The 25,032-nt window shown below is 44.9% G+C and overlaps 1 long non-coding RNA gene across 2 annotated transcripts; it reads left to right on the top strand.

Moving 5' to 3' along the window:
• The first annotated feature begins 545 nt into the window (after positions 1 to 545).
• LOC132248432 (uncharacterized) lies at positions 546 to 14,765 on the top strand. Of its 2 annotated transcripts, none has more exons than XR_009459626.1 (3): positions 546 to 613; positions 11,870 to 12,089; positions 13,915 to 14,765. It is a non-coding gene; the product is annotated as an uncharacterized LOC132248432 (long non-coding RNA). The 2 variants fall into 2 exon arrangements; XR_009459625.1 differs by lacking the exon at positions 546 to 613 and adding an exon at positions 8,487 to 8,579.
• Positions 14,766 to 25,032: the final 10,267 nt, after the last annotated feature.

Genomic DNA, 25,032 nt, shown 5'->3' with positions numbered 1-25,032 from the left:
CTTTAGGGCACTGACATCCATTTCTTTTGTCTTATCATGTGAGGATCAAGAGGGTACCCTGTGATTCATCAGCCAGTATGTGCAATACATATAAGAAAATCATAGGAAATGTTTTGCATCACTCACATGAGTTGCTGAACTTTAAGTCCAAAAGCTGCCTAGTCACGTCAGACAGGAACAGAAGCAAGGCAAAAAGCCAGGAAACACCATGATGTTGGAAAAGCTAGTCTCCTTTTCAGTTATTATAGTAATTAATAAACATTTCTATAGCTTCTTATTGTGCCTGGTACCTCATAAAGAAGAGGTAATGAATCCTTTACCTGAGATCTGATTGTGCACAAAATCATGAACAGGCAAGGGCAATGAGGTAGGGTTGGTGTCACAGAGCACTGAGGTGCCCTGTGCCTGAAGAGGGGAAAACTGCTAGGGAAGGAGCCCTAGCAGTGACTAAGGAGCACAGCTGTGGGTTGCCAGGGCAACCAAAGAAGGTCGGCTGACCAGAAGGGGCAGGGCTTGACCCTTATAAAGCCCAGGAGCAGAGGCCTGAGGCAGTTCTCTGCCAGTAGCAGCTCCAGCTCCCTAAGTTAGGATATGGGAAGAAGCCTGACCTCAGGTATGGCTTATGGCAGCTCTTGAGGCTTGAGCAATGTTGTTTTAGCCAGGTGGCTTCAATTTATGTTACAGCCCAGGGGCTTGTGTTTTGTTGTTTGTTATAAGACCGGTGATTTGGGTGAGGCTATTAAGGGTTGGAGAAGGCCTCATAGGGGACTCACAGCAGAGTGTGAGGACCCCAGCGCCAGTGCGGGCGCAGCATAGGGGGTATATAGACTCAGCCCCAGAGAGGGGGCACTACTGAGAGGCCCCAGTGTGGGCGTGGCAAGCCCCAGGAGAGGGCAGCATGATTGAGGAGTCCAAGTTGGACACGGTGAGCCCCAGAAAGGGGGCAACATTACTCGGAAGCCTAAGCTGGGCATGGTGAGCCCCAGATGGGCTTCCTGAATTATGCTGCCCCCTATCTGGGGCTCACCGTGCCCACACTTGGGCTTCCTGAATTATGCTGCCCCCCTAAGTGTGGGCATGGTGAGCCCCAGATAGGGGGCAGCATAATTCAGGAAGCCCAAGTTGGGCATGGGGAGCCCCAAGAGAGGGTGTTAGCATCACAGAGAAGGCCCAGAGAGAACAGGAAGGGGCCAAGATAGGGATAGACCTGAATTAACATCTGCGAGGCTTGGGCTGCAGTATTGGGGAGGAAAGGAGCTGCAGATAGCGCCCCCTGGCAGCGGGGCAGTACCAGGGCAGCCTCCCGCTATTTAACACCAATTAATTAATTAACAACAAGGTGTGGCAGGTGAGTAGGCAGGCAGTTGCCCCAGAGACAGGTGTGTGGGCCACATTAAGGGCGGCCCAGATTGTGTACCTGTTACAGTTGGGAACACAAATGCTATGAAAGAGATTGATTTACACTACTGTCATAATTTGGACTTTGGCTGTCTATGATTTGTACCATAAATTGATGTGTGGACTTCATTAACTCCAAATCTCTCCAACTCTCATTCTCTTTTCCCTCTCTCTTTTGTCCTTGCAAGAGAAAGTCAGGCAGGAACAAATGGCTCCAGAGCAGAGGTTAGTAGTAGGAGCCAGCCCAAAGAGAAACTTTTTTAAAGGAGGGGATTGGAAGAGGAGAGGGAGAATACCACAAGTGTAAAAAGAGCTTGGGGGGGAGAGTAGGGGAGCATCTGTGTGTATTATATCAGCAGGTTCAAAAAGCAGCAGAAGCAGCTAGAATTTTCTGCAGAGACTTCAGAAGCTCTCTCAGCCCTGTGCACTAGAGCAGGATGGGACTCTGACAGCCCCAGCCAGAAGCAAGTCTTCAGCAGCTACTAGGGCACAGCTTTCCCAGATTAGACTGATGTTACAATCCTGTGATCCAAGTCTGTGAACCCAAGCAAGAGAATCAGACTTAATTACAGCTCTTTTGGCACTGAACCTTGTAAAAATATTGACATGTACAATTGCTCCACATACAGGACTTGGACTCCCATATTAACATCCATACTTAGGGGATTGGTTCTTAACCCACTAAAAGTTAAAGATAAATTTAAAGTACTGGATGCAATAATTGCACTTTATGGAATACCTTTCATCCCAGTAGCTTGATGCTTCCTGCAAAATCTTTTGGAAGCACTGTAAAACCTTATTTAGACAGGCATAGGAATCATAGTAAAGTGGGGCTGGAAGGGACCTCATGAGACCATTTAGTCCGGCTCCCTAAATCAGGAGCATCCCTGATCAAACTATCCCAACCAAGTTTCTGTCTAACCTGTTCTTGAAAACTTCCAAGGATAGAAATTTCACAGTTTTTTAGGTAGCCCATTTCAATGTTGACCACCTCAGTTCCTCCTAATCTCCAGCCTACATTTCCCCTGCTGAAGTTTGAGGCCATTGCTCCTAGTCCTGCCCACAACAGCCACTGGGAATAGTCTTATTATCATCCTCTCTGTAATTGCCCTTGAGATTGGAAGAATGTTACTAAATCCCTCCTATGTCTTCTCTTCTTCAGGCTAAATAACCCTACTTATCTCAGCCTTTCCTTGTAAATCTTGCTTTTCAGGCCTCAAATAATTTTTGTTGCTCTCCACTGGACTCTTCCCAATCTGTCCACATCTGTCTTGAAGAGTGGGGCCCAAAGCTGGACATAGTACTCTGGATGAGGTCTCACCAATGCTGAATAGAGCAGAAGAGTCAGTTCCCTTGATGCAAGTGACCCTCCTGTTAATTCAACTCAGTTTGCTGTTGTTGTTTTTGCAGCAAGACCACACTGTTGGCTCATAATCTCATCTCGTTGATTATGGACCATTTGTTCAGTCTATCCAGGTCATCCTGGATCCTAGCCCTACCCTCCAGAGTAGCTGCAATTCCACCCAACTTGGTGGTACACACAAATTTGCTAAGAATGCCACTCAATCCTACCATCCAAATCATTAATGAAAATATTAATATTGGACCCAGGACAGATTCTTGGGGAATGCCACTTGATGCCTCCTCCCAGCTAGACATGGAGCCATTGATGACTACTCATTGAGCAGGATGATCTAACCAGTTATGTACCCATCTGACAGCCCTTTCATCTAGTCTATATTTTCTTAGAAAATTATCAAATAAAGCTAGGCTGAGATACCCCCCCCCCCCCCCCCCCGCTGCAGACAGTATGTCAGTTTTATGTTGATACTCTAGTTGCCTTTTAAATTATTTTGTTCTCTTGTTCATTCTCCTGTTTTATAAGTTACTCTATTATATTATTATGAGCCTCCTTGAGCCTTTGTTGGGAAAGGTAGTGTATATATCATATAAATATGTCAATTTAATATATAAGTAAAATATGTTAGGAAGGTATGCAGATGGGAAATTGAGGCACAGAAATCTCAGGCTATTTATCTGACGGGAAGTTTGTAGCAGAGGCAGGAACAGAACCTAACTGTCCTGATATAAAATCCAGAGATTCGGCCACCATATTAAAATACCTGAGTTATAAGTAGTAATTTTCAAAATTAAGCTATTTCCATATTACAGATTAAGAATCTGAGACATAAAGAAGTAAAGTGACTTGCCAAAGATTGCACTGCTCTTCAGTAGCAGAGGTAAGAAATGATCTCGGGGTCTTGAGCAGCAGCCCAGCATCTTAACTTCTGGGCCGCAATAAGATTCCCCTTCCTTCTAAAACAATGTGGAATTGCTAACTTCAGGGAAGTGTTTCCTCCTGCTATGGTGTACTGTGTTCTAACACACAGAGGATATTTGAAGAGGAAAAAATCTAGCTTAAATGAATCCAAATGAACCATAAATGAGCTTTCTTAAAAAGGAGGTACCTTTTCCAACATGGGATTCCTACTAGAAATGGTCACAGTGGATACAAGTGGATACAGCAGGCACTGCACTGGAAAAAAAAATGAGCCCCTTCAATCCATGCTCCTTCTCTTTAGAAAGAGCCACACTGTGTTGTTATAGCAGCAGTGGAAATATGATGGGGTGGTTGTGTTTTTAGTCTGCGAAGATATATACAGCTTCCATCTGTTCACCAGTTAGAGTGAATTTGCAGGGAGTGCTCAGACTGAAAACTGCTTTGGACTCTTGTCTGCTGTTGCTTTACTTGATGTAAATTACTGATGTAGTACCTCAGCTTCGGGCATGTTCACACATCTACTAATGGTCTCGGCTAAACTCTGGGCATTCTGGTTTTCAAAACATCCCAGCGTAGTTTGCATGCAGGATGCTGGAGCCAAAACTTTTGCAGAGCCCAAAAGGAATTGCTGTTCCTGGTGCTGCTGAGGCAAGGGATTACTTTTCTGCAGCTCTACACCTTTCTCCTACGTAACAACTTCATCTCTTTATATAGGATCAAGAGCTGCTTGCCACTTAAGTCCTGAGGGGAATACACAGGCCCCAAGCAAGAATGCTGAAGTAAACTCATTCAATGTCACTGATTTGCAGCTGTCTATTACTAAGCAATACTGTCTGGCATCTCAAAAAGGCCTCAGTCCAGGCCCATTCAAACTACCAGTCTGGCACTGTTCAGATAAGGATCAGGCTGAACCGCGAGGCAACGACGGTAATTGGCTCAGCCGACATCATGGGTCTCAAATCTGAACATTCAGGAAAATTAGGAGCTCTCTTCTTCAGGTTCTGAAGTTTGGGGGCAACCGGCTCTAGTTTTAGGTCCCACTGATGGCAGAAATTCAGTCACAAATCTATGCAGAAAGGTCCAGGAAGGTGAACTTAAGGAAAGGAGTAAATGCACTATATTCAACTGCAATTACAGGGAGCAGTGCAGGAGGCAGAATGCAATGCGCTGACTGGGTTCTTGGCCAGGGCACTGCACTGGAGGGAAAGAAAGGGGAGAGGAAATGAGGATCCAAGTGCCCAAGGTCAGGATGTGAGGGGAATCATAACTGTGGGGTGCAACTTCTGTCCTGTCAGAAAGTGAGCCCTGGGAGAAGTCAAGGGTAGGGTTAAGGCCCTTAGTCCTGCAAAAAGTGCCACAGTTTCTTTAATAAGTATAACTGATCCTGACTGTTTGACAGCACATTGAAAGGACAGCACCAATTCTGTACCTCTAACATCAATTGACTCTTTCATATGGAACCCAGGAGGCCCAACCCGCTTTTTTCTTTTCCTGTAGTATTTAGTGGTGTCAGAACCTTATAGATTTCATAGACGTTAGGGCTGGAAGGGATCTTGCAAGATCATCAGGTCCAGCCCCCTGCCCAGGGAGCAGCAGGAAGTCAGCTGGGTTCAAACGATCCCAGCAAGATAATCATCCAAGTATGTCTTAAAGGTGTCCAGAGTAGATGCTTGCACCACTTCTGGGGGAAGTCTATTCCAGACTCTGGGGACTCGGATCATAAAGAAGTTTTTTATGTCCAGCCTAAAACAGTCTTCCCAGATACTGTGACCATTAGACCTTCTCTTCCCTTGAGGTGCCCTGGTGAACAGACATTCTCCCAGTTCCTGGTGTGCACCCCTAATATACTTATAGGCATCCACCAAGTCCCCCCTGAGCCTTCGCTTTTCCAGACTGAAAAGTCCCATGTCTCTCAGCCCCTCCTAAGACTTGTACTCTTGTCCTCTGATCATGTGCGTGGCTCTCTGAACTTTCTCAAGCTTCTTCACATCCTTTCTAACATGTGGAGCCCAGAATTGGATGCAGTACTCCAGCTGCAGCCTCACCAGGGTCGAGCACAGTGGGAGGATGATTTCCTGGGTCTTGCTCAAGATGAATCGAAAGATGCAAGCCGGGGTTTTGTTTGCTTTGCTGGCTGCGACATTGCATTGGTGGCTAATGTTCATCTTGTGGTTAATCATGACCCCCAAGTCCCTTTTTGTCACAATGCTAGCAAGCATTGCACTGTCGAACCTATAACTATAATTTAGACTTTTTTTCCCTGAGGTGGATCACCTTGCTTTTCTTAGTGTTGAATGCCGTCAGGTTTTGATCTGCCCACCTTGCAAGCCTGTCCAGGTTGGCCTGAATTGCCAGCCTATGCTCTAGTGTGACCACACTTCCCTTCCCACACTTATACCCTGCCCTGGCCTTGCTTAACTGATGAGATCAAACGGAATTAAGCCAAGATTGTTTAAAAAATAAGCAATTAAATAGATGAGAGAAAGAGTGCATGTGTTGCTTTGTGAATCAGGCCAAGCCCGTGGGTGGTGATGCTAGTGGGAAACGGGTTGGAGGGATTCAGCATGCATTACCAACCCCTGATCCTCCATGAAACTTGTTGACAACAGTACTGAAGCCAGGCAGCTTTAGAGGATGAGCAGCTTGGTTGGTAAAAAACCTGTTCTCTGGCCACCCACACCATGGAAACCAGCAAGCAGTTGGTTTTTGATGGATAAACAGCAATTTCTATTGATGAAAACTACACAACAACGTAGGGTGAAGTAGCTAAGAGGGGCTTGATCTGAGCCCTTGCTAATACTCTCTGACTGCAGCGTGACACTTAGATGGTGTCATGGTGTCAGTGACTCATCTGGGATGATTTGTACTGAACAGTCTCTATATAAAAAAACGATGAGAAATGTCAACTTTGATCAGAATCACTGTACTGGTGAAATCCCCCATTGAACAGACAGAATCACAAGGGTCCTAGACTGAACTAGACAGGGTTATCATTCACAACAGTCAAGAAAAAGCCATTTATATAATCAAGTTTAATGTTGGTTTCTTTCTGAAGTGTTTTGCAAGTTATAATCCAAATATATCATTTACTTATGCCTTTCATCTTAAATCAGCAAAAGTCACACAGGTGCTATCTGGAATAGAGTTTGGCATTGCATTTATAAACTTTATCCATTTGCCATTAGGGTACAGCCCTTTCTGTACTGAACTGTTTTCTACAGTGGACTGTTTTATACATGATGGTTATTTTGGAGTGGAACTGAAGACCCCAAACTATCTATTTTTACCATAAGTCTATTATATGGCAGCTAAACATATCCACAATCACAAAAAAATTTCAAGATGTGGATGGGCCAGCCAAGGGAGGCACAGATGTCATAAGAATTGTACAACCATGGGGCTAACTCCAAAAAGTTAGTGAGACAAAAGACTGAACTGCCACCTACTTTCCTACACTAGCTAGAACTTTAGAGTATAAGCACAGGCTTGCAGAGTGAAGGTGGGACAGCAGCAAGAAATGCAAATCCTTTGGGTACTTTCCAGCGGGAAGGAACCACAGGAATTTTGTCAGGAAGCCTCTTCATTTCCTCCTGTTATCAATGTGTCTTTTATTCCCATATAAATGTTTTTAAGGGGCCTCTCTCATCTTCCATCTATTGAGTTTCTTCATCCTACCCACTGAAGGTTTGAGAAGAATTTTATTCAAAGGTGATCAACCTCATGATGCTGTGAATTTAAGTCACCCTTTTTCTACAGTGTTGTCCATTCTCTTGATTTTATTTCCTCCAATTTATGTTTGGTATTTTGCCTTAAACTTCCAGCAACATATCATTATATGAGAATCCCAGCTTTCCTTTTTAAAAAAGGAAGTTTTTAGCTTTCAGGATTGTGGAAGAAAGCTCATAAGTAAGATCCAAAAATATCTTAATCATTAAAATGCCAAGAAACAAATAATAAGGTACCTAAATGCATTAAAAATCTCCTGAGTTTTGGTGAACCTGATTTATGAGTTTTGGCATCGGTGCTTGGCATAGCTGAGTATAAGAAGACTTTTCCAGCTTTGGTAACAGACCATATCTCCCTCCTATAGTTACATTGGGTTAATACACTGGAAAATAAAAAGCTTAGCACGTCATTTAAATTTCACAAGACCCTATCTTTTGTAGCACTACACGGACAAGGATCTCTGCCTGTGCATATTTCTAAGATGCACTGGTAACTAACCACCAAAGGACTTTAGAAGTATCTTGAGCCACACAGCCATCCTGTCACTATAAAAATGTAACCTTTTTATCCAAAAAAAGAGCAAAATACAAAAATATCAGTATTTTCTAAAAGCACAGGCATGTGCTATGCAGAAGTTTTTTTTATTTAGCTTCAACAGGAAGGATGCATGGGACTGCAAAAAGAACAACTCTATAGCCTGGTAGTACAGGCATCCTGCTGAGAAGTGGGAAGTGAGGATCTTGAAAAGGGCATTGAGCCTAAGTCTCCTGCTACCTGGAAAATCACTACTGTTTAATATAAAAGGTGGCACTATTGCCACCACCTCCTCCTTCAGCCAATTTGTAAACCTCTATGAATGCGCCTTTTGAAGGGGGGTGTGGTGGAGCACCTTTGGGATGCTCACCACTTTAGGGCTCTCACAGGCTCCAAGGGGAGCCTGCTTTTGGAGGAGCAGCAGGGGAAACCTCCCTTGGTTACCATTTTAAGTGGGGAGGTGTGTGGCAAGGCACTGTTGGTGCCTGCCACTTTAAGACCTAGGCCAAGCAGCCAGCAGGTGCCCGACTGCGGAGGCCATTTTAGATCTCTGGCCTGCCCATATAAACAGGGCAGTTCCTTGCTGGTAGGCAAGATAGTAACATCACCTGGTTGCGAGGCTTTGTGTATCATCTTGGAGGTAAGGGAGGACCTGTAGGGGATGGCTTGGAGGCTCCTGGGCATGACCTAAAACTGCACCCTGCTGGGAGTGGGTGGCCTGGTGGGCCTCTCAGTGGTGTAGGAGCCCCCAGGAAATGCCAGGCCAGTTACCACCCTGGTGAAAGGCAGGTAGGGGCACCTTAACCCTAGCCTTCACCTTCGGGTGGTTTGTGTAACACCGGAGGTAGTTGGGGGGCCAGGCATGGCTGAGGCCACCTGAGCCCTGTGGGGTGCAAGACCCCGAGAGCCCCTGAGGAGGGAGAGTGGGGGCCAGGCATGGCTGGGGCCACCTGAGCCCTGTGTGGGGTGCAAGACCCTGAGAGACCCCCGAGGAGGGAAAATGGGGGCCGGGCATGGCTGTGGCCATCTGAGCCCTGTGGGGTGCAAGACCCTTTTGAAAGGTAGTTGGGGCCAAGCATGGCTACAGCCACCTGAGCTCACTGGGGAGGGAAGCCCTGGGGGGAGGGGGTGGTGTGGAGCCCCAGGTGGAGGGGGCAGAGGTAAGTAGCCCCGAGTGAAGGGAGGGGCAGAACATAGCACATTGACATGCTGCTCCAGGGTGGGCATGAGAGTCCCCTGAGACCCTGGAGCACCAGTCATGGTGCTGGATAAGAACACCCTGGTGAGGGGTAGCCCCAGTGAGGGGGCAGAGAAAAGGACCCCAGTGGGGGGAAGAAGAACCAGAGGGCGGAGTGCCCAGTGTGTTTACATGTATCGGGTTGCCCCCAGAAGGGGACAGAATAAGCTTAGACCCGGTCAGGTAATTGGCTGGCCACTGACCTGGTGAGGATCACGGGAGAGGCCCAAAAGATGGTACATCTGCCACCCAAGGGATGGACTAGCTAAACCTATGGCCTCAGGGGCCTGCTCCAAGAGGGAGCAAGGCAGAATAAGTCGTTGATGGATGAAAGAGACCTTGTGGGAGAAGGTGGAGTGTGTAAGGCCTGAGTGAGAAGCAGGTGGTATGAATGTGCGTGTGACTGAGGTCTGACGGTGCAGCCTAAGTTTGCTCTGGTGGTAGGAGCATGGGAACAACTGGATGCCATCTGCGAGGCATGAGCTGTGGTGTAGGGAAGGTACAGAGCTGCAGAAAGCACCCCCTGGGATTGGGGCATGAATGGGCAGCCTCCTGCCTTAATTAACAATTATTAATTAATTAAGAACAAGGCATGGCATGCGAGTCAGGTGGGTGATGTGCCCAAAGGCATGTGGGGAACCTAGCACTGTGGCTAGGTGGGGAACCCCACTTGGCCACAGGGGGGACATTAGGGCTCCTCTGAGCAAGCATACTGGACTGATGGTCTCTGAGGACATATAAACTATTCCATCTACTTTCTAGATCACATTGGGGCTTAGCTGGGAGCTTGGCACCTAATTGCTCAGATGACAACAGTTCTGGGTGCGCACAATAGCAGAAGACTGTAGGAACTTTCAGGTCAAAGGGAGCGCCTAGGGTTTAGGCATATCCAGAGTTGGGCGGTTATTGAAGAGGTGTTTTTTAATCAGTTTTGTACTGTTGAGCCTAAAGTTCACCTAAATTCTGCTTTGCATCTGTTACCTCATTTACTTGACTATAAGATGGGGGAAGGTAATTATTTTGGGCAGAGGCTGCTTACTGAGTTTTGGCAAGCCATCAAGGGCCACATGCCAAGCAGCCAGGGGCAGATATATTAATTTTCTAATATTTTTAGGGGCACCACGGGCCAGATAGAATGGCCTGGTGGGCTGCATCCAGCCTGTGGGCCGCATTTTGCCCACCCCTACTATAAGACAAACCTGAATGTAAGACAAATGTCCAATAATTAGATTGTCTATATGGAAAAATGTGTAAATTTGTTGTAATTTTCCAGGTATAGAATTTAAGTATTGGAGGGTTGTCTTGAATTCCCCCTCCCCCCATGCTACAGCAGGGAAAGCAGTGGCTGGGGGGAGGGGGAGGCTAGGTGACCCCCCCCCTTGCCCTCTGCTCCACCAACTACTTCTCCCTGCAGCCTTCCTGCCTCCCTGATGCCTGATCCCAACTCTCCACAGCCTCAGCCCCTCTCCGTATTTCTCCCAATCTCTGCCCCTTACCCCACAATTCTGCAGTCTTTGCCTCTTCTCCTCCTCAGATATTGCTGGGGTTTGTGGGGGCAAGGAGGTGGGGAGCTTGTGGGTGGGTGTAGAGTTTGTAGGAGTGAGGACTGCGGGGGTATGGGGCTTGTGCAGGGGTTTATGGCTGGGTATGTGGGTGAGAAGTTTGTGAGGGTGGCTTGAGGATGTGGGTTTTGTGGGTGGATTGTGGGGGGGACTGGGTGTGCGGGGGCGCTGTGTGGGGGGCTGCTTAGGAATGGTGGGTCCCCTGCTTCCCCACAGGGTGTAGCCCCCCTGCACAGCACATGGACTGCCCCCCTGAAGGGCCTACAGTCCCCCCTACGAGGCCACAGCCCCCCAACCCCCGAAGCAGCAGTCGCCATCAGGGTGCTCAAGGCCCTCCTGGCACAGCCCCTTGACAGCGCGGGGTAGCGCAGCATGGCTATGGCCACCTGACATCCAGTGCTGCCTGTGCCACATTGTGTGGGCCTAGCCTGGCTCAGCGCAGGACCATGTGCCTTCAGGCAGCACCAGTCCACTTGGATTGTCACCTTGTTCCATGGAGGCAGGACCTGGCCCGGTACAACACACAGTCCCTTTGAACTGCACCTCCCAAACAGCCCCCTGCTCCAGTCTCCTTCACCCCCAGTCCCTACTTACCTGGAACAGAGCCCAGTCCCTTCATGCTGCAGCCTGCACCATTGCAGGCTGCCCCACATGTGGAGGCAGCGTGCTGAAGCACAGGAACAAGAGGCAGTCAAAGACACTGGATGGCTACCAAAGCATCTCTTTGGAGGACCCCTGCCTCCGGTTGCCTCAGGGCATGGTCCTGGACCATGCCTTGCCCCATTTTTTCCCCGTGGAGTATTTTTGGTACCTGGATTTCAACTTTTTTGATAGCTGGGGAACATTTTTCCATTCCCAACATGCCTCTTGTGGCATCTCAAACTACTTTGACATGCCAAAAGCTCGTCTGGATGTACCCTATGGGTCAGATCCTCAGTTGGCGTAAATGTATCTGTCTTTATACTCCACTTACAGTAAATATCATTTTATAGCTGAGAAAACTGAGATCCAGATTTGGATCCACTGTGACTAGCATGAGCAAACCCTGCCCTATTTCCCAGGACATCTAGAAGCCTGCTTCCCCTGGGTAGTGACAAGCGCCCAGAAAAACATGTATTTACCTCTGTCTAGGAAAAGTGAGCACTGCCTGCAGACTGACTATATGGAACCTGCCAGCTTGAGAATACAAGAAGCAGATGGCACAGTGAGCAGGAGAAGGTTTTTAATTTTACCTTCTTCCTGAAACCAGTGGAAAGATTTTCCTGAAACTCAAGAACAAATTGGAGCTTTCTCGGACTATGAGTCACAAGGAAGAAATCACATGTTATAGGTGTAACACCCACACACTCAGGTTATATATTGTGTTGTGTTTTTTTTTTTGTGTATGTTTTCTTTTATATGGGCAAGATGGCCCCTGTATTTTGGCCATGTGCTGAACACATGGCCAGCTGGGCCCTGTATTGGGGGAAGTATGTAAAACCCTCTTCTGGGCTCATTGGCCAAGGGAAGCAGAGGATTCTTCAGGCTGATTGGGTGAGAGAGGGGAGAGGAACTGGAGGTGCTGTTCCGTAACTGGACAAGGCCAGAGCTATGTCATGCAAGGGATATAAGGTGAATTAGACTGGTTTGGGGGAGGAGAAGCTGCTGGGGGGGGGGGGGGGGTGCTGAGAAGTGAGGTTTCTTCCAAAGGAGAGGGAGTTACAGATGGGAGCTCAGATAGAGGGAGAGAATTGTCCCTGTGTCTGGGAACTCCTCTCCCCTCCTTTTTCCTCTTTTGAGGTTTTAAGGAATTAATACTGGGAGAAAGAGAGTATTGGTTCCTTGGTCAAGATTTAGGCTTGGCAGTTTAGGTGGGGTTGGAACTGGAGAGTTTCTAATCCTGCCACTTTGGGGCCAGGGTTGAAGCTTGCAACTTTCTGCTTCCAGTGGAGCTGTGACCCAAATCACTTACAGGCCAGCCCAAGCTTACCCTCTAGGTCTTTCCCCTTGTTTCTTTTGATAGTCCCTTTGTTTTAGTGAGCCATGTGGTTGGGCCAGCTGTAGCCATTAATCAGCTTGGTTCCTTTGGAGATTTTCCTGCAGCTGTTGTTTCAGCAGGCCATATAATCCAGTTCAGAAGTGTGGGGTGCACGCATGCTGTCTGGAGCCACAGTCATTCCCCATGCACATATACAGCCTCTCTGTGGGAGCAAAAGATGCCATGCCACTAACCCTCCAACCGAGCTGCCCCTTGCACTGCTGAAGGACCTGCACTCTCAGGCAGCTTCCTCAGGCACAGTGCAACCTACAGACTGTGTTGTGTAGTTAGTAGTGTTTCACACTGCATTTGGTGTTTTCTTCTGTTTTCTGTATCAAATCTAGTTTTGGTTACACTGCTAGCAAGGAGGAGGAGGTTGTTTATGTGGGACACCCTAGTAATTAATTTAGTGTTCCCAGATTTCTAGGTGGGGGCTCAAGCCAAAGTAAAATATATTTAGTACCCCAAAAATTGAACTCGGCCCTTGTTGCTGCCACGGTGCCTGGCAAAAGGATTACATAGGATTCTATAAGTTTATTAAAAAATGAAAGAAAATAGTAAAGAGATGCCTTGGCATCGGCTGTGGGAACTCTGAATAGTCTCCTCAGGCTCAGGAGGGGAATCACTCTTACAGAAAAATGTTGCCCACTTCCCATGCTCTGCCTTCATCCCACCTGTATGGGTTCATCAAATCCTGATCAGGCCAAGACTCTCTTCTAGACAGTGTGAGTAGGGTGTCAGTTTTGCCTTTAGAGGCAGAGCCCTGGGCTGGGGCCTTTGGGGAGATGTACAGCCACAGGAGGAGTTCTGGATACACAGTGCCATGATGGCCAGAACACCTCAAAAACCTCAGCTGTAGGGTGCATTTGCCCCTATCATGGGTGACCAGTTTGCCAGGTTGGAGACAGAGCCTTACTAGGGGCCCTGGTTTGTAATATGATAGAGCTCCCCTGACCCAATTAAGAAACTGGCATCATTCTGGATTCTGACTGGAACAATCCTTGTGGTTCTAGATTGCAGGGACAGCAGTTATGCCTGGCCTTTGGACATAAGGACAGGGGAAAGCTCCTTGTGTACATGATCCCATCTCTACCCCACCCCCATAGCTGCCACCACATAACTGCTAGAGCTTTGTTTTGTCTTCTTTAAACCTTTGTAGGATGTACAGTGAGACCAGTGGACAAGGAGACAGTGAGGGACTCATTCCGGAGCTGGCCCTGTGTGAGACTGGAGTGGATTCCCAATGGCCAGGGAAATGTTTTTCTTTCTTAACTCTCCCTTTAAATAACATATGTGATCCCTGCTGGGAGCATCCTAACAGTGAAAATCCTTCCAGAGGCTGCCTGCCAAAGCCAGTGAAAATCCCTTCGGGGAGTCATGTCCCCTATACAAGACACAGCCTGTTCATAGGAACATAAATCTGCCCTTACTGATGAAGATTTTTCAAGCTGGATTTAACATGTGGGGGCACATCTTAATTTAGATCACAGAATTGCCTGCTTCCTTAGTAATGTATTTGGTGCTCAGGGCAGGCCTCCTACCTGCAGAGTCTCATCCACCATCCACCTGCTCTCAAACATAGAATGAGGCAGGGAATACGTAACGCGGTATGATATGAATGAAGAGAATGTGGAATTTCTGAAAAATCCACCCCACTACTCAAGAGGGTGCTACAAATAAAACCTGTAGAAATCTAATAGGATCTCTAGAAATGAATCTGATAGCTTACGGCATTTACTGGAGTGTGAGCTTCTTGTAATAATTCAGGCTGAACCATGCTGGTAGTATTCTCTAGAAGTGCTTATCACACTTTATAGAAGGTGCAAGTTCCATGGGAGCACCAATTCCAGCATGACAGCTCAAGTGAACCTTGAGGGATATTTGACTTACTGTTACAACCTTCCTTCAGTTTCTGTTATGTCCCTTGCTACTAAGATGTATGATGCATGTCCTGCACAGGTCTATATGGTAATGCAGTTTAACATGGGGTTGACATTAATTTCACCTGCTGGAAATAATGCAACTCCCCCCCCCCCCCCCCGCATTCTTTCTACAGCTATTTGGATAGTTTAATTGGCCAGACTTCTCAAAAAGCTACTGCTTAAAGTCTCAACGTCATTATAATAAATTCACAAGCCATCTAAAAAACAAACAGCGCTGATTCAGAGGATGAGTGAATGCTTTTTTTTTTTTTCTTTCCAAGTGAAGTTGCTAAATTTCAGGTTTCTCCAAAATCTCCTACTATAAACCTAAAAATCAACCAGTTTACAACTACCTTAAGCCTACTATCTTTATAGATTACATTTTAAAAAGTCAAACAGTGTTTTCACATATTTCAGCTCCATCAATATTCTCCATTTTTTTTAAATTTACATGCTAAAATAAAAGGTGCAATCCTATGCTCTACGCTATTTAAACATATTTAAAAAAAAAAAAACCAGAATAAGTCTTGATAACCTAAAATTGGTGGATTAAATTAGCCTGCTCCTGGTAAAAAGGTATGAAATAATCCCACCAAATAATGTCTTGGATATCAGAACATTTTTCATCCTATGATTTTACAATATTTTATAGGCCTCTCCCACCCCCATCATGCCCAAGTGAGGGTAAATTTAATATTCACAGGTTTGAAGGTAAGACTGGATCATTATGATCAGGTAGTCTGATCTCCTGCCACAGCACAGGGCAAAGAAGTTTACCTAGTTAGTCCAGCATAAACCTATGACTTCTGTTTGATTTGAACTATATATTTTAGAAAAATGTTCAAAACCTCAAGGAGAATTTACCACATCATCTGCTAATCTAATCTGTCCACATTGTTCCTTTCCATCTACTGCCTAGTGTAAATTGTACTCACACCTACCTGCTGGGTTGTCTGCCAGATCAAACAGTTTATTAGTATCAGACATCCTCTCCCATACTGGATGCTTTAGGCCCATCAAATTACTTATTAACCTTTTTATTTATTATATCCAATCCCAATAGGGAAACAGGTGCAAAAAAATGAAGTGAGTCACTGGCAGAGCCAAGAAAGAATACAGTCCAGGAATTCTAATGTCCAGTCCTGTTCCAGAGAGCACTGTTTCTGCCTCTGCACCACAAAGATACAAGGCTACTTCTCTATCACAGTGACTGCAGGAGAATGTAGTCTAATTGCTGTCTGTTGGAGGCTGCTATGCATGTGCTGGAAGAACTCTTGCATCATAAGACAATTTATTTTAACACTTAAAAAATGTTGGCTAGAATGGACAAGTGCTGAGATAATCTGTATAAAATTTAGAGAATAGGAAGTGGTCCTTGTGGGTGTTGCTGTATGGCATAGTCATAACATAGTCCCAGGAATATCTACAACTTCTTAGAAGGCAATATTCTCTGTGTGTGTGTAAACTCATTTACTCAGATGTTGGTAAATGTTTATACAAATGATCATTTTGATGACTTTTCAGGAGTTTAAGAAAATATTCAGGGACAGGAAAGGAAAGTGAAACATGCATGAAGAACCAAAGCACATTTTTGGAGGTAAAAACACCTGATAATAAGCTGCCGCTAAATGTTAATAAAACAAAGATTACATAATTCACTATCCAGCAAGGACTAAGCAGGATAAAACCAGATCCTAACGATTATTTGTTTAGGATTAACAGGGGAAGAAGAGTTGGATTAGCTGAGGCCTAGAAGTATCTGGGCTTCCCATTGCTCACTGAATGCTCCAACTGCGAAGGACTAGTGCCACCTTTAGATGGAACTAAGTATTGGATCAGTCAGGCAGCTTGGACTTCTGCTCCTTTGTGCATGTCCATTGCTAGATTCTTTTTGAACATCCTATTTTCTACCAGGGGAGTTTAAGAAGAAATAGCTGTAAGAGAAGCTCTTTTTCTCTTCTTCCTCCAAGTACCTCCAACTACTCACTTTGCTCCTCTTTTACCTCGTAGCACCTTTTATTTTACACACTTAAGAAAAAGCTAACAGGGATGATTCCCTCTTCCTAGCAACAGCAGGTTTGCTTACCTTTGGGGGCCCTGTGCCAAAGCTCTGTTTCGAACCTCTGCTCTTTACTAGACAACTATACTAAAAAAACATAGCCATGATGCAATGGGACCATGGCCAGCCTGAAGCTCCTGCAAGTGCCCTAATGCCACCCCTGGCTCCTAATACAGATGTATTACTTCTTCACTTTGGAGCAAATCCAGCTTCAACTAAATTATTTAAAAAGATAACAATGACAACTGGACAGGACCTCTCACAATTAAAGGGCTTGCATTCACCAAGGTACTTAAACCTGTCAGTAGCCTCAATGAAATTAACAGAACATTTTAGGGACCTAAATTTAGACACATGCTTCAGTACCTTTCTGAGTCAGGTGACTGAAGCAGCATTCTCATAACAAGCCTGCTTTGGGGTTTGCTGTAGGTTCCCAGGTAGAGAAATAAACCCAGCAGTTATCAGAGATATCAAGCCTAATTAATGAGGCTGGATCTCTCACATTTATGATGCAGTGTTGTGATGAATGTGAAAAGCATGTTACAATATAGTAAGCAAGTCCAAAATTGTGTTTAGTATTGGTGAAAACCTGTCAGAGAGCATGTGGATTATGGGCCAAATGCCTGGAGACACAGGTGGTTCCAGTTCTGAGGTGAACTACAAATACCGTACATATGAACTCCTCTGGATTGCAAGAGGCTCTATGCTTGCTTCTGCTAGGGGGATTTCCCATTTTTTACTAGGTGATCCCCCAGTGGTTTGGCACAAGTTGAGAACTGTGAACAGCCACATACTTCAGTTCATAATTGCTGGGATACTTGCACAGCAAAAGTTACACTGAGATATTATTTAACATTCCATACTCATAAAGACAACTAGAAACTTGAAAAAGGCAGAGCCTGCAGTAAGTCAAATCAAAGGAAGGGTCTCTTCTTGAGGATACATCCCAATGAAACCAATTAGATCTTCTATCTCCACACTGCATGGCTTTGTTTTTAAGGTTTTCAATTTATTATGAGATTTTTTTCTTTGCAGGCTATTTCCCTTATTTCCCAAATGATGGAGGGGATGTGCTGGATTTCCACATAGAAATACACCCTGACATCATTGGGGCTATATGGGTATCTCCAATGCATCTACAGCCACAAAAACCCGCTGATCTCAGAACAGGACAAACTGGGGAAGACTCATCACATTAGCTTTTCTGCTCTACCCAAGCATGCCACAAGCCCTACTGAGTGGTTGCTTTGCCAGCAGCAGGAGACACACACTGACATGCATCCACTACTAACTGAAGTAAGATCACAAATGCATTTCAGATCAAACGATGACCATGGGAGAAGTGATCATTATTCAGTTCCATTTCCAAAAAGTTCTCTCTACCTGTTCTCTGATAGGCTGTAGTCCTGACCACCAGCGAGACTGTGCTTGGTTTAGTTTCCAACAGTTACCTCAGTAGAGGTGTTAAAAGCAGCTTGTGCCCTAGGCAGCCATGGCAGCCAGGCCAGCAGCAGTAGCCACCCCTTTTATACCCCCTTCAGAATTAGTGCCCAGAGTTGATGCCCTTGTTGCCCACCCTAGGTTATGCTACTGCTGCCTCAATGGACAGTCTCCACACAATGTAGTTTGACAAGTGTTTCAGCTCTGGAACATGTAACCCATTTACACTATGAGTCTTTTCATTTTGTTGAACATTTAAAAACAGAGCCTAGGTTGCAAACAAGCATCTCCTAGCAAATTTTCATAGTGTAGCCTAGGCCTTCATGTGATAAAACTTAAGTACTATGGTGAAACAATATGCCTCTCTTACATTACAACAGTGCTGCTTAAACTTTTTGCCTCATGGGCGGGATGGGTGGTGCCCAGTTTCTTAATGGGCCAGATCCAGCTGATCGGCCCAGTCTGGCCACATGGAGTGAGGCAGAGAGCAGCTCAGCCTTGCTCCAGACACATGGGAGTGAGATGGCATGGCTTGGCCATGAGCTGGCTGCGCAGGGTTGGGGAATTGGGCAGCAGGAAAGGTGTGGCAGCATTAATTGCCACCACTCCCCCATCACCAAATTTCCCAATGTGTGGGGAGCCCTGTGGGCCAGATGCCATGGCTCCACAGGCCATATTTGGGCCAGGGGTTGAGCACTCCTATTCCAATATGAAATCATACTAGGCAGCCCCAGGAAAAGCAGTTGCTTTAGCTTGGGGTGCTTCCTCCTGAGCTATACCCAAAGTTTTCCCAAAGCAGGGAAGTACCTCTGCCTTTCCTTCCCTTCTAACACCAACACGGCTATTTATCCTGTTAGCCATGGCTACTCAGATGTATCTTGGAGCTACAAGCACATATACATATGGTCCCCACCCTCTAAATGGCACCCTCCACTTCATGGCTCTTGGGGCAGGAAGGCAGCTTTCCCAGTTGAGCAGAAACCACTGGGGAGTCATCCTGGCCAGCAGGCTTGGGCCCACTGTCACCAGAGCCAGCATGAGCCCCATTCCCAGAGTCAGGCGTACCCTGGCAGCCCCTACCTCCTGCTCCCAGTTGCTGGGGCTCTCCAAGGTGGGAAGGTACTCCATTTATTTTGCCTGTTCTTTTGTTTAGAACTGAACTAAACCAAGACCCAGGCAAAACATATTGAATACCAAACTATCCAAAAATATCACAGCAAGCAGTTCTTTTGGTGCATTGTCTCATTATGAAGTCAGCAAGACTTGGAGCAAATCCAAACTCAGAAGTCCTTTGCAACAGCAGAGCCCTCCCGTCATCCAGCAGAAGATGCAGGAAGATGCTCCTGTGCCTTCTGCCAGGTCCAGTGATGCCTTCAGCAGTCGGTGCTTGCCCAGGCTGCAGAGCCATCAGAAGTACTTGGATGTGTATGCACACTGACAGCTGGACAATGGCATCTTCTGTCTATTCAGAGAACTTCTACTGGCAGAGGCAGGTAAGGATAAACAATGCCCAAACCATCTCTCTGCTCATACAGTGCTGAGGTCATCTGGGCATAGGTCCTGTCTCTAGCACAAATGTGAAGTTGGCTCCACGTTATAGGGAGATTTCCCCAGGGCTAGATCTCCCAGCTTGATGTTTGCAGCCAATACAAAAAGGTTACAATGGTGTGGGGATTTAGAGAGATGTGAGGTGACTTTCTCACAGCTGAACAGGTGTGACTGGTGCCTCCTGAGTCTGGGGGTGCACAGTTTGTGGGCAGGTCAAGGGTGGGCCAGAAGCCCCATATCCACTCCTACACTTCTGCGCCACGGCGTAGTGCCCCTTCCCCCCACAACGCCGCCAGCCCGCGCAGCAAAAAAACTGCCCCACTTTCAGGGGCCAGTCTTGGGGGGAGCGCGTGCCCCCCACGCCTCCTACCAGTCACCCGTGCAGCTGAATGAGTCAGTTTCTAACAGTAATCTCTGAACAAATTTCACTCAATGGTCTTGTCTAAACTTGAGGCTTTGGTCATATTTAAACGTGTTAACTAACATTGACAGAGTAAGCAGGGTACACTGCAATCACCACTACAGCTGCAACCTACATCAGCCTGCTCACAGCCTACCTGGGAAGCTGGGTAGGGGGAATCACCAGAAGTGTTTTGGGCCATGGTAGCATGGCTGCCAGTACCTGAGCTAGCTGATTTAAAGCTAACTCAGAGAAGTCTGAGAGAGCTGCAATATAGACATCTTCAGAAGCGTTTCACAAAGGTTTAATCCTGCTGCCTGCATTAGAATTAAAAATGTTATAATCCACAGGTGTTTTTGGAAACCAAATAAAACATTTTGCAACACAAGAAGGATTCTAGTCTAGACAAGTTCTAAGGGACAGATTTTTCAAAACATATCTAAACACTTGAGTAAGCAGACAGGTACGTTAAACCCCCTTGGCATCTTAAGTCCCAGTGAAGTAAACTATTTCTTTTACATGATTTCAAGGAGAGTTAGGTGTCAGGCCTGCTTTAGTGCTCACCTGCTGGCTTTCAGTCCCTTGTTCTAGCTATTGCCTAGTGCAACTTTCTCTTACCCATCACATTTCTGGAGCAGGTACTCTATTGTGTGGTAAGGCTGAGCCTGACAAATGCTAACACAGAAATGGAATTGCAAATAATGTTTGCTTCTTGCATGACTGCAGCTTACATTCTCCTCACATTCTGTTGATTGATGGCAAGCAAAAAAGAAATTGCTAGCCAGAAGGGAGTTAATTATCTGCTGCTCTGGATGTCGGCTGTCTCATGCCTGCCTAATTGTACATTAAGTTACATGATTAACCTAGAAATGGTTTGGTTCCAAGAAATTTCACACTCCATATAAATTACCAGTCTGGGAAAAAATCATGTACCACAGATCCCTCTAATACAAGTGCTTCATAGGAAACACTGCCTTTGACAAGGACAATAATTTTGCTAATTAGCTAGAAGTTGCTGCCACAATTTGTTACACATTTATATATTCAGCAACCAAGAAGTGGGAAGGAGATAAGGGGGTGGAGGGAGGAGGTTCAGAAAGCTGCAAATGTTACTGTGGGGTGATTGTTCAGGGGATTAATCTGCTGGTTACTCCAGGCCAGACTGTGTGTGAAATTATGGTTTCTTTGTTCTGTGGGCTCAGACACCAGGAAATCCAGCTACCAAGGAATATTTTCAGTCCTTTCAGTTCCTTCTCTGTCAAGTGTTCAAATGTTAATTATAACACAGCATTTTCTATTACTGTTTAAAATGTCATTAGAACAGAATCAGGCACCCAGACCTCCCCTTTCCTAGGTGAGTGTCTTAACCACTAGTCTATAAAGACATGTTCACCCTTGTTCTCTCCGTGTCAGTAAGCATTTAATTAGTCCATGCAAATGAACAGCTCTAACAAGAGACGTGAGAATGACTGTCCCATCCCAGCACTCTCCTGGCAGGTAATTGGTATAGGTCCAAGTCCCATCAAGCAAAGAAGGGAATTGACTCTAGGGTCATTGATTCATGGGTAATTCATGACTTGAGAAGACACACTGGATTGAGTTCCACAGGAGAGCTAGGAGGAGGAATATTTAGCTAGCAAATTCTGATAAGGCTTAGGTTTGGGCTAAATGCGTAACTGTTCAACAAAGTCAAGACTTTAAAGTTCATTCAGGGATAGGCAGTAGATGTTGAGGATCTAAATTCGGCTTTAGGCCCTTGAGTTTGGCTCAAGTCACTTTGTGCATCTAGAGCCAAATGCAGAGAGGTATTTAGGTGCTTGACTTTTATTTAGGGTTTAGGCACTTCGATACCAGTTAGGACTCTTTCTGGATTGAGCCCCTGGCACTTATCCTTTGTGTTTTAGATCCCTATCCATAAAAGGGCATAGTTACCATGCTATATATTGCTTATCTTTTCTATTTAGCCTGTAAACTCTTCAGGGTAGGAATTGTTTTTTTCTCCATATTTGTATAGCACCTAGAACAACAGACTCTAGTCTTGCCCTGGTTCTTTGGGTAAATCCAATATCTTTTATTAGACTAACTAAAATAGTTGGAAAAATTCTTCTTTGCAAGCTTTTGGTTACAAACACCCTTCTTCAGGCTGCAGAAGTATCTGCAGTTGTTCTGTGCACTTCCTGGCTGGGATAGAATAGAATAGAAGCCAGAGGCCAGTATGTAAGAATACCAATCGGTGAAAATGCAAATTGAGGCAGTCAGCAGGTGAGAAACAGTTTGGGGTGGGGGGAGAATGTAGACCTCGTGCTAAGTACTATTTACCAGCTACATCTTATCACCAGATCTACATCCCCCACCCCCTGTTTCTTGGTTTCTGGTCTTGCCCTGTGTATTTTTCTAGCATGTAGGAGGTCCACCTAGGTTTCTCTAGCTTTCAGTTACCTTTCAAATCTGAGAAATTCCTCAAGGAAAAGAGTGCCTGGGGTTTACTCTACATACATTAGCTAAAAGCAACAAGAGCAAACCTGCAAATGTTACATAAGTTCAGAGATATAGTTCCAATAAGCAGGGGGGGGTGGAAATACACACGCCCAATTGGCCTCTGCAGGAGAGAGAACCAGAGGCTACTGGGGGAAAGTTCTCACCTGGTTTTTGGTTGTCTTAGGTCATTGTTCTGAATTGTTCTCTTGTTTTCATCTGTGGGTTCCCTTTTGTTCCATATCTATGTTGGGTTCAGAATAAAATTGTGGGTTGCTATTACCTACCCCATTACAAACTGTTTCAATTAGACCCCTTTTTTAAATTGCTTTTGTTTCCGAACTATAGATAATTAGCTGAGGAACTTATGCTTGAAAGAAAATTCTAAAAAGGGAATTAACGTTACCTGCAAGCCCTGCAGAAGGTTTCCAACATCTGCAGGAAGGTGAGTTTAAAAAAAGAAAAAACCTAATTACCCATTTAAGGCTAGGTGTCAGAAATGAAGCTGTGTAAGTTACTGCAATTTCAGAATGTTAATGAGCACAGTTTGTTCAGAACCAAAATGTAGCTTCAAATACAAAAATATCTTTAGAACATATTTAATTTGGACCATAATAAAAGATGCTATTCCAGTTAAAGCAGCAAGATACAGACATCACAGCCCTTTGTAGGAACATCTGTACAAAAACACAAGAAGCCAAATTCATCTCTGGTGCAGCTCCAGGGGATTTACAGCAGGGACCATTTGGCCTACTAAGCTTTGCCCTCTCTTGAGAGCAATTGACTGAATTCAGACATCTTCAGAGCTGTGAAGCACAGGGATCTCCAGCATGTTTTTCATTTACCACACAGCACAGTACGCAGATGAAAAAGCAGGAATTCAAAGTATTGGAGGTGAAACTGGTGCAGCACACAAACCTGCCTTATGCCACTGGCTAAATATCATTATATGTATTATTTCAACAGGGTGGGCATCATCTCATATAACTGCTGATTTGGGGGTGTGGGGGGAATTTTATCATTTAATTTGTGTCAAAAATAGCTAGCATTTAAGAGGCAACATCTTAAAAGCACAGGGGTAGAAATTTAATGGCAGATTGCTATATCGTTAACACATGTTGGATGAAATCTTAGACTAATGAGGTCAATGGAAGTTTTGCCTTTAACTTCAGAGAGTTGGGATTCCAGCCACTGATTATACCATGCACCATCAGATATCCCATTGGTTTCAAATTAAACTATCCCTAATATAAAATACATCAGAATTAGGGCTAACACAATCTGCAGCTCCTTCATCATAGCATATTTTTGTTCTCCATTTGCAAATTGACCATTTCTTTAATCTCACCTGTAGGTTTTTAGAAAACTGGTAGATGTTAGAAAGTTTACATCAATCATGGTTATAATCTTACAGGAATACTACATCAAACTGCTTTCTGAAATTAATCTTCTAAAAAGAACTGCTATAGAAATTATTTGTCCTTTAACAATTTTGGAAACTAGCATCCGCTGCACAAAAATAAAATATTAAAAATTCAGCAGGCCATACCTCACTGTGAGCAAATGCACAACTAAGAAAATGTTAAAATAAAAGGGTCTGTGAGGGGTAAAAGATAATATAAAAGAGGAAAAGGACTGAGAGAACTGCCAAGATTTTACTTGAATCAAAAAGTGGCACAGAGTCCTATATGCTGGGATTTTTCTTATGAAAGAAGAAGAAAAAAAGTGCTTGTGAGAATATTCTTTTGCTGCATCCTTATCTGCAGACAAAGAACTTGCTTCCCTGCTCCAAAACTACAATGTGCCATACAAAAGGCAGGTTCTAGGCTTTAAGAACGTGGTTAATGATAACAACAGTAGCAAGCAAAGGGAACTGTGAAATACATGATTATTTTATTCCTACAGGTGTTAGGCATGCCATTTATACTAAAAACACAAAGAAAACCTCCTTGATCCTATACCTGCATGGTCAGCTCAGAAGAAATCATTGGGAAAATATTATTAGTCTCCCTTTAGGAATGCAGCATTATAAGGGTTCTTCTGTTGATGATTCAACAGTATGTAATATGTCAGACTAAGGACACGCTCAGGTACTGACAGAGCTTTAAGTTTGTATTCTCCTCTGAGCAGCTGAAGGGGGAAGAGAGAAAAATGCAGTCTGTTTATTACTAAATAATAAGAAAACCCTTCTAATCTTTGCAGAACAATTCTGATATTTAAGAAACTTTGAACAGAGGCAGTTACACTAAATGCCTTGGTATACTCTGAACAAAAGAGTAACAAGAAAAGCTAAAGATTTGTGAATTGCCTTGAATTTTATATGTAAAGTTCTACCTAAAGTTACTTAAATACTGTGTATCTTTTTCATATTAGCTATATTTTCAGCAGAAATAATTCAGCATAGTATTTCAAACAGAGCATGATACACATCAA

The sequence above is a fragment of the Alligator mississippiensis genome, chromosome 2 (assembly GCF_030867095.1).
Source record: "Alligator mississippiensis isolate rAllMis1 chromosome 2, rAllMis1, whole genome shotgun sequence".
NCBI classification, from domain to species: domain Eukaryota; kingdom Metazoa; phylum Chordata; order Crocodylia; family Alligatoridae; genus Alligator; species Alligator mississippiensis.
The sequence above is the reverse complement of the archived record's forward strand: the minus strand, read 5'-3'. Positions and strand labels throughout refer to the sequence as shown.